Source organism: Microplitis demolitor, chromosome 9, assembly GCF_026212275.2.
Source record: "Microplitis demolitor isolate Queensland-Clemson2020A chromosome 9, iyMicDemo2.1a, whole genome shotgun sequence".
Taxonomy (NCBI): Eukaryota; Metazoa; Arthropoda; class Insecta; order Hymenoptera; family Braconidae; genus Microplitis; species Microplitis demolitor.
Genome location: NC_068553.1, coordinates 3,940,227 through 3,948,942, shown reverse-complemented (window position 1 = coordinate 3,948,942; position 8,716 = coordinate 3,940,227). Strand labels below are relative to the sequence as shown.

The window sequence follows — 8,716 nt, the reverse complement described above, 5'->3', positions numbered from 1 at the left end:
TGGAGCCGCGAAAGTATAAATTACCTAAAAAAAATTTATTATAAAATTCGACAGAATCTTGTAAAATTTCATAAAATTTCATGAAGTTTAATGAAGTGCGTATGCAATTATTACTATTTTCCAATTTGTTATATTAGAAAAATTTGTTATATACAAGTTATACTTATATAGCATAGCAACCGTTGCCATTCCAATTATGATGATTTGACAGTTTTTTCAAAATTATACAAAACTTCTTGAAATCTTATAAAATTTAATATGAAAATCGAAAATTTCATATCCCGATGACTATTCTATCTATATATGCGATCGCGTTAATAGGTTGACGCAGTAGATAACAGCAGGGACTTGGAATCGAAAATATCCAGGTTCAAGTCCAGCAGTCACCGGATTTAACCTGGATCCCTTTAATTCCTAGTCCTGGTTACTATCCACTGCGTTGACCCACGGTCATGGTCGCATGGAGTAGAATTTTTATTATAGTTTGAAGTTTTAAACTTTCATAACGACTTTGATATAATTTTATCAGATTCTGTTGAATTTTATGAGTTTAAATAAATTGAAAATTTTATAATAGAATGTAAAATAGTATATTGTGTGACGAGGGATGAAACAAGACGATTTCAGACTAGGATGAGGTTTGCCGCAGGCGAGGGCTGACATCACCCGCAGTCTGAAATCGTGTTTTATCCTAAGTTACACACTATATTTTTTATGATCACCTGTATCGGAACTTCAAGATACAGTGTCAGCAGCCAGTAAGAAACAATTTAGTTTCAAGCCGATGATGCGGAGAACTGTGAGAGAATGAGAAATATGTGATTAACAGTCACTTATTAAATAGTAAATGATACAAAAATATTATTTGCACTTATTTTTTAGTAATTTTATTCAGTTAATTAAAACTGTCACTTAACAAATGAGATGAGTAAACTGAAGTGACAAGTAAACAAATGAAAGTAATAAGGCTGCGAATGAGCATTAAATATATCTAGCACAGAGCAGAAACAATTGTGTTTAAAAACATTTTTCGATAAATTTTATTTTTTGAATAAATCGGAATATTCTGTAAGATCAATATTTATTTCTCACAGCATCTGAGAATTGGCAATTCACTTTGAATGCAACTTCGAAGATCTAAATCAATTTCTCCATTCAAAGTTGTAGAATATTCGCATACATATTCAGTGAAAATATTGATGTCCACGGTATGATGTGAATGATTTGGTGGTAAAATTTTCATCACCTGGCAGACTAAAAGTTACACGAAGTACGGTTTTAAATTTTGAATTTGAACTTCGTAAATTAGAACGTTCACACCACCAATCGTGTAAATGTATAAGTTATTTATTTAAAACATTAAATTTTGTCGCGGATGATTTAAAAACGTTTTCCGAAATAATGGTAGCTGCGAGCACCGATTCAAAATATTTGAATGTAAACCAGAATTAAATTTTTCAAAAGATTATGTATCATTGTATAAAAATTCATTTAATCTTCATGTGAAGGTTTCAGTGACTATTGATCAAGGACGTAATGAATCAATGATATAATCAAAGCAGAAAGCTTGATAAATAAAGTAACGAAGGTATATTTATTCTTAAATGTTAAAGATCGTATAGATCAAGGGTTATCAGAGATCATTTGACATAGCTGACTAAAGCTTTCGCACTTGAGATCTGATTTTACATACGTGAAAGGCCACTAATATTACGATAAATACTGCGTTTTCTCGATAGATAAATCCATACTCAATCTTGTGTTTGATTTGACAATACTGAAACCATCATTAAGTAAGTAAGAAAATTTTTTTCGATAATAAGATTTCTATTTGTAACATTTTGAGGTATTACGATCGGTTTTAGAATTTAATTTAATGAAATTTAGCATACTAATAGATAATAATAAAAAAAATAAGGAATTCAATTTTTGTAGAACTACAGAGAACCAATTAATTTAATACAAATTGTAATTTATCATGAAGCTCAGTATTGAATATTTACAAAATTGAAATATTGATTGGGTCATTTCAGTATTTATGAAGATTAACTGAATTTTTTCGTTCATGTTGAACGATATTCCCGGGTTAAAAAATTAGATCTGTTTTAAAATAAATGATAAATTCGAATATTTCTTCTTTAATTCAAGTTTATAAATCGTATTTATTTCATATCGGAATTTAATCTGTTTTTGTCAGTACTATTTCTCATCCAGGCCAATATCAGACTTATTTTCGTATGATATTTAGTCTGTTTCAAATCGGGTTTAGACTAAAAACAGAATTTTTTATTATAATTATTGGTCTGTGTTCAATTGTTTTTAAGGACACAAACAGACCTTATTTACTATAATTTTCAGTCTGTTTGAAATCGCTTTTAGATCTAAAACAAGACTTTTTAAAAATGTAAATAATAATAATCTAGATTTATAAATATTTTAATTTTCTTAATATTTGAAACGCTAATGCGCTTCCGTAATAAGATGTTACAAAAATTTGGATGTTTTCTAATGCCGAAATATTTTTAATTTTATCTAGTAAATAAGAAAAGTTTTTTTGACATTTTAAGAGTTATTTTATCACTTTTATTCAATGCTATATATATTCAGTCAAGACAACTAAAAATTAAGCTGTCAAACTTTCATTAACTGCCGACATTTTTAAACGAAAGATACTAAATAAATAGTAAACAAAACATAATCAATTCCGTAACTTAATATTTATTTTTATAAATACTGTCCATTAATAAAAATTTTATAAGTCCATGATTTAATCTACTTTTGTCCTTGCAAATTTTCAGAACTAAAATTTTTTAAAGTCCAAGAATTAACCTAGTTTGGTCTGCCTGTAACGCAATTTTTTTTTAGAACAACAGGTCAAAAACAGCTTAAAATTTTTGTAAAATATCAAAAACAGATCAAATGTTCCAATTAGACTAATATGAGATAAAATTTTTCGGTCCGGGTAAATCAAAACCGGATTAAAATTTTTATAGAAGTTCAATAACAAACTAAGTAGTCCAAATACAGTTCAGTTAGACCAAAATCAGGTCAAATTTTTCGACCCGGGTTATATTTGAAACAGTGAGTTCAATAATTCCTTGAATCACAATAACCTGAAATGTTTTTGAATTATTTCAAACTTATTATAGACTTTTTTCTGAAATTTTGATTTTTTCAAAAATTTGATGAATACGTTTTTGTCCTGTTCAATACAAAATATTGTGAAGGAAACAAAATAAAAATGTTAAACAATAATTTGATATAAAATTTTATTCTCTTCCCGATGAAAAATAATTTCGTATAATTATATATGATCATGCATGAAGGAATATAGTCATTTATGAAATCTTATTTAAAATATCTGTAAATTATTTATTAAATAATTTAATTAGGATCAATCGTCTTCATTAATATAAAAGTCGGTTGAATTTACATTGAAAAAATAAAAATCTGTCTATCGATTGACCCTGCAGGCCAGCCGTAAAACTTCCCGCTGTTTTCGAGCTCAAGAAGCTCGAAAACATTGTTGTAAATTTATTTTCAAACTCTTCGAGCTCGAAAATACTTTTACTTGCCATTGTTTTCGAAAAAAATCGTTTTTTAACATTTTTTTCTCTTACGATATCTTACGAATGAATTAACCGATTTTGATGGTCGAGGCGGCAATTGACGTATTTTTTTGAGTTCTAGAACTGATCACATTTTGGAATTGATCGGATGAGTCGCTCCGACGATAATCGAAGAAAATCGTTTTTCACCATTTCTTTCTCGATCGATTTCTCTCGAACGAATAAACCGATTGAAATGGCTGAGGCAGCAATCGATGCGTTTTATTAAATTCTTGTGCTAATTAGATTTTGGAATTGATCGATCGAGCCATTTCTGAAGAATTGGAAAAAAACTGAAAAAAAATTTTTTTTTACTTTTGTTTTTCTTCCATATCTTAGAGTCTATTTCATCGATCGATTCGAACTTTTCAGAAAAGTTGACGGCCAATAAACTCTCTTGATTGTCACCTCAAACGTTTTAATCGGTCAGTTCATTAAAAAGATATTGAGAGTTTACATCCACACACACACACACACACACACGCGCGCGCACACATACAGACACTCGGACATCCTTCTGAAAACAGTCAGAATAGCTTCCTAGGACCTCAAAACGTTGACATCTGATGAAAACTAGATTTTCGAAAATAGGGGTGAAACTAATAACTTCCCGAAAATTAATAATTTTCGTAGCGGGAAGTTAAAAAAACATTTACTTCGGTTAACTACTATTTTATTAATGGGTTACCCGTCTAATTAATGTTCTACGTCGATGTTGCTTAACTCTGGTTATTGCTGGATTGTAGTCTTATCATCTACTCTACTTTACACATAATTATGAAAAATTCATAGCATTAATTAACTCAAATAATCAAATTGATGCATCCTACGTAAATAATGCACGTAATGATGAATCAAATTTTGTACATAAATTACAAAAAAATTTATTAGATAGATATAATCGAATCTTTCTATCTATAAACTTATAAATATCCATGTATAAATCAATCTTGCTTTATACTTTTCAATTGCTGCCGAAACCTGTGAATATTTTTTAAAGAATAGTAATTTAAATTTGATTGATAGTTGACAAAATAAAAATTTAATAACAATAATATTAAAATTGTGCCATTATGTAATATATTTATATATATATTATAGACCTATATACGCGAGTCAAAAACCAAATTCTAGTTTGGACCTCAAAAAATCAATTCCCTTGATCTTTTATTTATCGGACGAAAAATGATACGATATTGTTACTCTAAATTCTCAATGAAAAATATGAGATCTAAATGCAAACTCTTTATCGGTTTTAAATTCTAACAAAACTCTCAAAATCCTCAGAAAATAAATTACCGTTGTCTGGACTTTTCGAGTTGAAAAAAAAAAGTCTGAATACTTAAAAAATTTTATGTCAAATAAAGTAAATTCATTAATTTATTATTATTATTATTCGTTTTTATATATTTGTGGACAAACTTTTAATAGATCTCAAAAAAAATTTTTTTTTAAACTTCCTAAAGAATATAGAATACAATTTCAAACATTTTGTCCTCAATAAATTTTTGTATTTTCATTGAAAAAATGTATACTAAATTTTCTTTCGGTTAACTATTTTCTCATAGTGACCATTATATTTTTTTTGAATGGATATAAATAAAAATAAATATTTATTTTTATTTGGTATATATTATAGAGGTTTCGGTAATTTTTCTGCAAATTTTTAATTAATTATTTATTTTTGGGTCAATTTTTTTGAGATTCACGGTCTAAAGTATTTATTTCTTACGAAAAAAAGTGAGAGAACCTACATAGGTTACGGTATTTGAGAAATTGCAGCCTAAATCTGGAGCAGTAAATTTTTTGTATGTTATGAAGATTTTCAGGTCCCCGCGAAATTTTTTTGATACTAGTTTAGCCATCAATTATGTAAAATCACCCGCAACTACAACATTGAGGCCTAAATTGTAATTACTTTCCACACAGTTCTCAATCTCCATTGTCAAACTTGTCACTTAAATACCTCACGTAGTATTCTAATGTTCGAACTGGAATTTGTTCTTTGACTCGGGTACATAATTGAATGCTTATATCTTTCATATCAATGAATCCTGATCAGATCTAATCATACATACACTTATATATAAGTACATATAAGTTTAGATGTCATGTCTGATCAGATTTAATTACATATAGACTCAAATATTATTATATATAATTCCATGTATTACCATGTATAGTCATATATAGTTTCCATAAATGATTATATATAACTATATATTATCTCTTATATGATCATATATACTCATATATAATCAGATAAAATTACTTTTTATCGGGTTGAACGAAAAGATAATTCGAATAGTCTATATAAACGAAATCATATAACCAGAATATTATTTTTAAATAATGTAATCATATTTTTCCAGAGTCTTAAAAACAAAATGCTGAAAATTTTTTCATCATTATTATCAATTTTCTTGATAACTTGCCTCTTTATTAATGCTGTCGAAGGATGTAAAGGTGGCTGGGTAAGTAAACTGTGTACCATAATAGAGAGTTCTATGCAAAATAGATACCTCAGTTTTTGAAAACTAAATGCATTATTGAAACTTCGAAATTTCCTTAACTATCCTGCTAATGTTCTTGGAAGCCTATTTCCAAAAATTTTAAAAAAGTTTTTATGCTTGATCAGATTTATGAATCATTGCAAAATCATTATTTTTGAATAATTTTACGTTGTTTGGTCGTATCTAAATTATTGTAAAAAATATTGATTCACACATCTGCATATCATATATACTTAGAAATCGCTATTAAATAAGATTTGCTAGGACTCACTCTTTTTTCCCCACCCAAATCAATTTTCGTGTTTAATTCAGTATGCAAAAAATTCTTTAGGGCAATTAATTAATGTAACGGGACAGTTAGATCCACCTCCGTTTGACGGGAGGCCGATACCACGCCCAATAGGGCATATTCGCGCTGCGAAAATCGCCTATCTTCTACCGTAATATCATAAAAGCGAAATGTAAGCATAAGCTCACATTAGCTTACCCATTAGGCATGCAGTGCATGTGGGTGCCTCACCAACAACCACCACGAGACCGTCCTCACATGGACCCAAACACTCCTCCCATCCCAGAAAATAGAGAGACTCTGGTTGAAGTGGGGCTTCGATTGGGTCCCCCATGGTAACAATTCCCTGTATTGGTCGACATGCTGCAGAATCAGTGCTGAGCCACAGCCTGCGCTCAGTGACCCCAAAAAGGGTTTCTTTCACATTATACTCACTCGGGTTTGTGACAGCAGTCAAATAGATTTGCCCTCAAATTTAGCGAGTGATTATCACTATATGTTAGTGATATTGTTATGTATGGGCTCTTTATTACCCTCAGAATTCCAAAACATTCCAAGGGAGGATCCTTTTCCACGCAGAGGTACCTATTAGCTTCCTGCTACCACGGAGTTGCCGCATGTTACGGGTGCAAGACATGCGGACACCGCTAACGGTTGGAGTACTAGTCCCAGAACCCACGAAGAGGGTGGTACTTGCTAGTTTGGCGCCCCCTAGAGGGCGCCAAAACAATGTCCGGGATTCTTTAGGGCAAGTCAAAATTTGCTTGGGATGAGTGAAATTTTTTGGGGCCAAGGAAATCCCTTTTTTCGATATGATCATTTTTCATAAAAATGTAGCCTTCCAAAAATCACTAAAAAATTAAAAAAATTTTCTTGCTCCCTCAATTTTTTGGATAAGTGTATGTGATTAATTGATCACTCGTCGATGTAATGAGATATATTCTGTTGACTTGAAACAATAATGATTAGTAAAATACTTTTTTTATTCTATAGAAAAATACCAAAATTACAGTATTACGTATTTCATCTTTTGTATAGTTCGAGATGTTATAATTTTTTCAATTTATCAGTTCTTTATAACGATTGAATCCTATTTATCTCTACTCTTCTATGTTCAACAACATATTATTAGATATTACATTATGGAGCCATCTACATTATCCAATTAATTAATGGAATAATCTTAAAAGGTGTAAATTAGTTAGCATATAACTTGTAAAAATAATTTCGTGCAAATCCAAGATGATGTAGTCAAACGATTTCTGAGAAATTATGGAAATATGAAAATAATTTTACCTAAAAAACTGCTGACTTCCTAGAAACCAATAAAAAGTTTTGTTTTTTGTTTAGTGTCATCCTCAGCAAGGTTACGATTGTTGTGAAGGTCATTCATGTAACTCATATTGGTTCCAAGGTCAGTGCGAAAATATTGAGGAAAATCAAAGGGAAATGTTTGCGAATCTAGCCGCAATCAGCCAAGCCTTTGGCAGAAAATAAGCAAATCAAATAGCAACGGTCCTTAAGCATGTCTCTTACGAAAGAATTAAGTAAGACTTGAAAAAGGTGTATTTTATAAGAATTGCTTATCATATTAACTTTAGTTATTTCAAAGTTACTCGGCGCTCAAATGCAGTACCTATAGCAAACTCAGTGACCCTCATTCAATCTTGAAGCGCCCCGAAATTATTAATATTATCACACCATTATATTCAAATTGAACGCGCTCAAAGTCTGTAATAATTGCCGAGTCAAAATGTACAAATACTTAAAAATAAAAAATAATATAACAATTGAAATGATGTGATAAAACCTTATAAATTACAAATTTTTATACATGCAAAATTCATAAAAGACTTTTTTTGTAGATCAGTGAATTTGCTACAAAATATTTGAGAAGAGATTTTTTATATCTTGATTTTTTTGGAAGTTATGTATTTTTTACCACGCTACTAAATGAAAAACCGAAAATTATCAATAGCCGACTGTAAATATCAATATTGAGAGTTCAAATTTTAACCGTCACAATTTTTCGAGATACCCTTTTGATTTTTCAGTGTTCAATAAAAAAAAAAAAAAAAAAAAAAAAAACCATAGTCCCCGAATTTGAGACAGTCTAATATATATACATACATTCATAAATTTTTCAACGAATGGTATTTTCGAACTCTATTCGACTAATTATGATAGACTATGACAAAATTCCTTGAAAAATCGACCATGAGGACAAATATAAAACCTAGATTTAAAAAAAAATCTGCCTAAAAATCCGAATTTCAAATGTTTTTGATATTTTTAAGATTCGCGAG

General features: G+C 29.6%; 1 long non-coding RNA gene across 1 annotated transcript; it reads left to right on the top strand.

Annotated features, from left to right (window-relative positions):
- Nucleotides 1-1,742: 1,742 nt before the first annotated feature.
- On the top strand, nucleotides 1,743-8,197 carry LOC103570532 (uncharacterized). The gene is made up of 3 exons (XR_548989.2): nucleotides 1,743-1,793; nucleotides 5,981-6,082; nucleotides 7,761-8,197. It is a non-coding gene; the product is annotated as an uncharacterized LOC103570532 (long non-coding RNA).
- The last annotated feature ends 519 nt before the right edge of the window (nucleotides 8,198-8,716 follow it).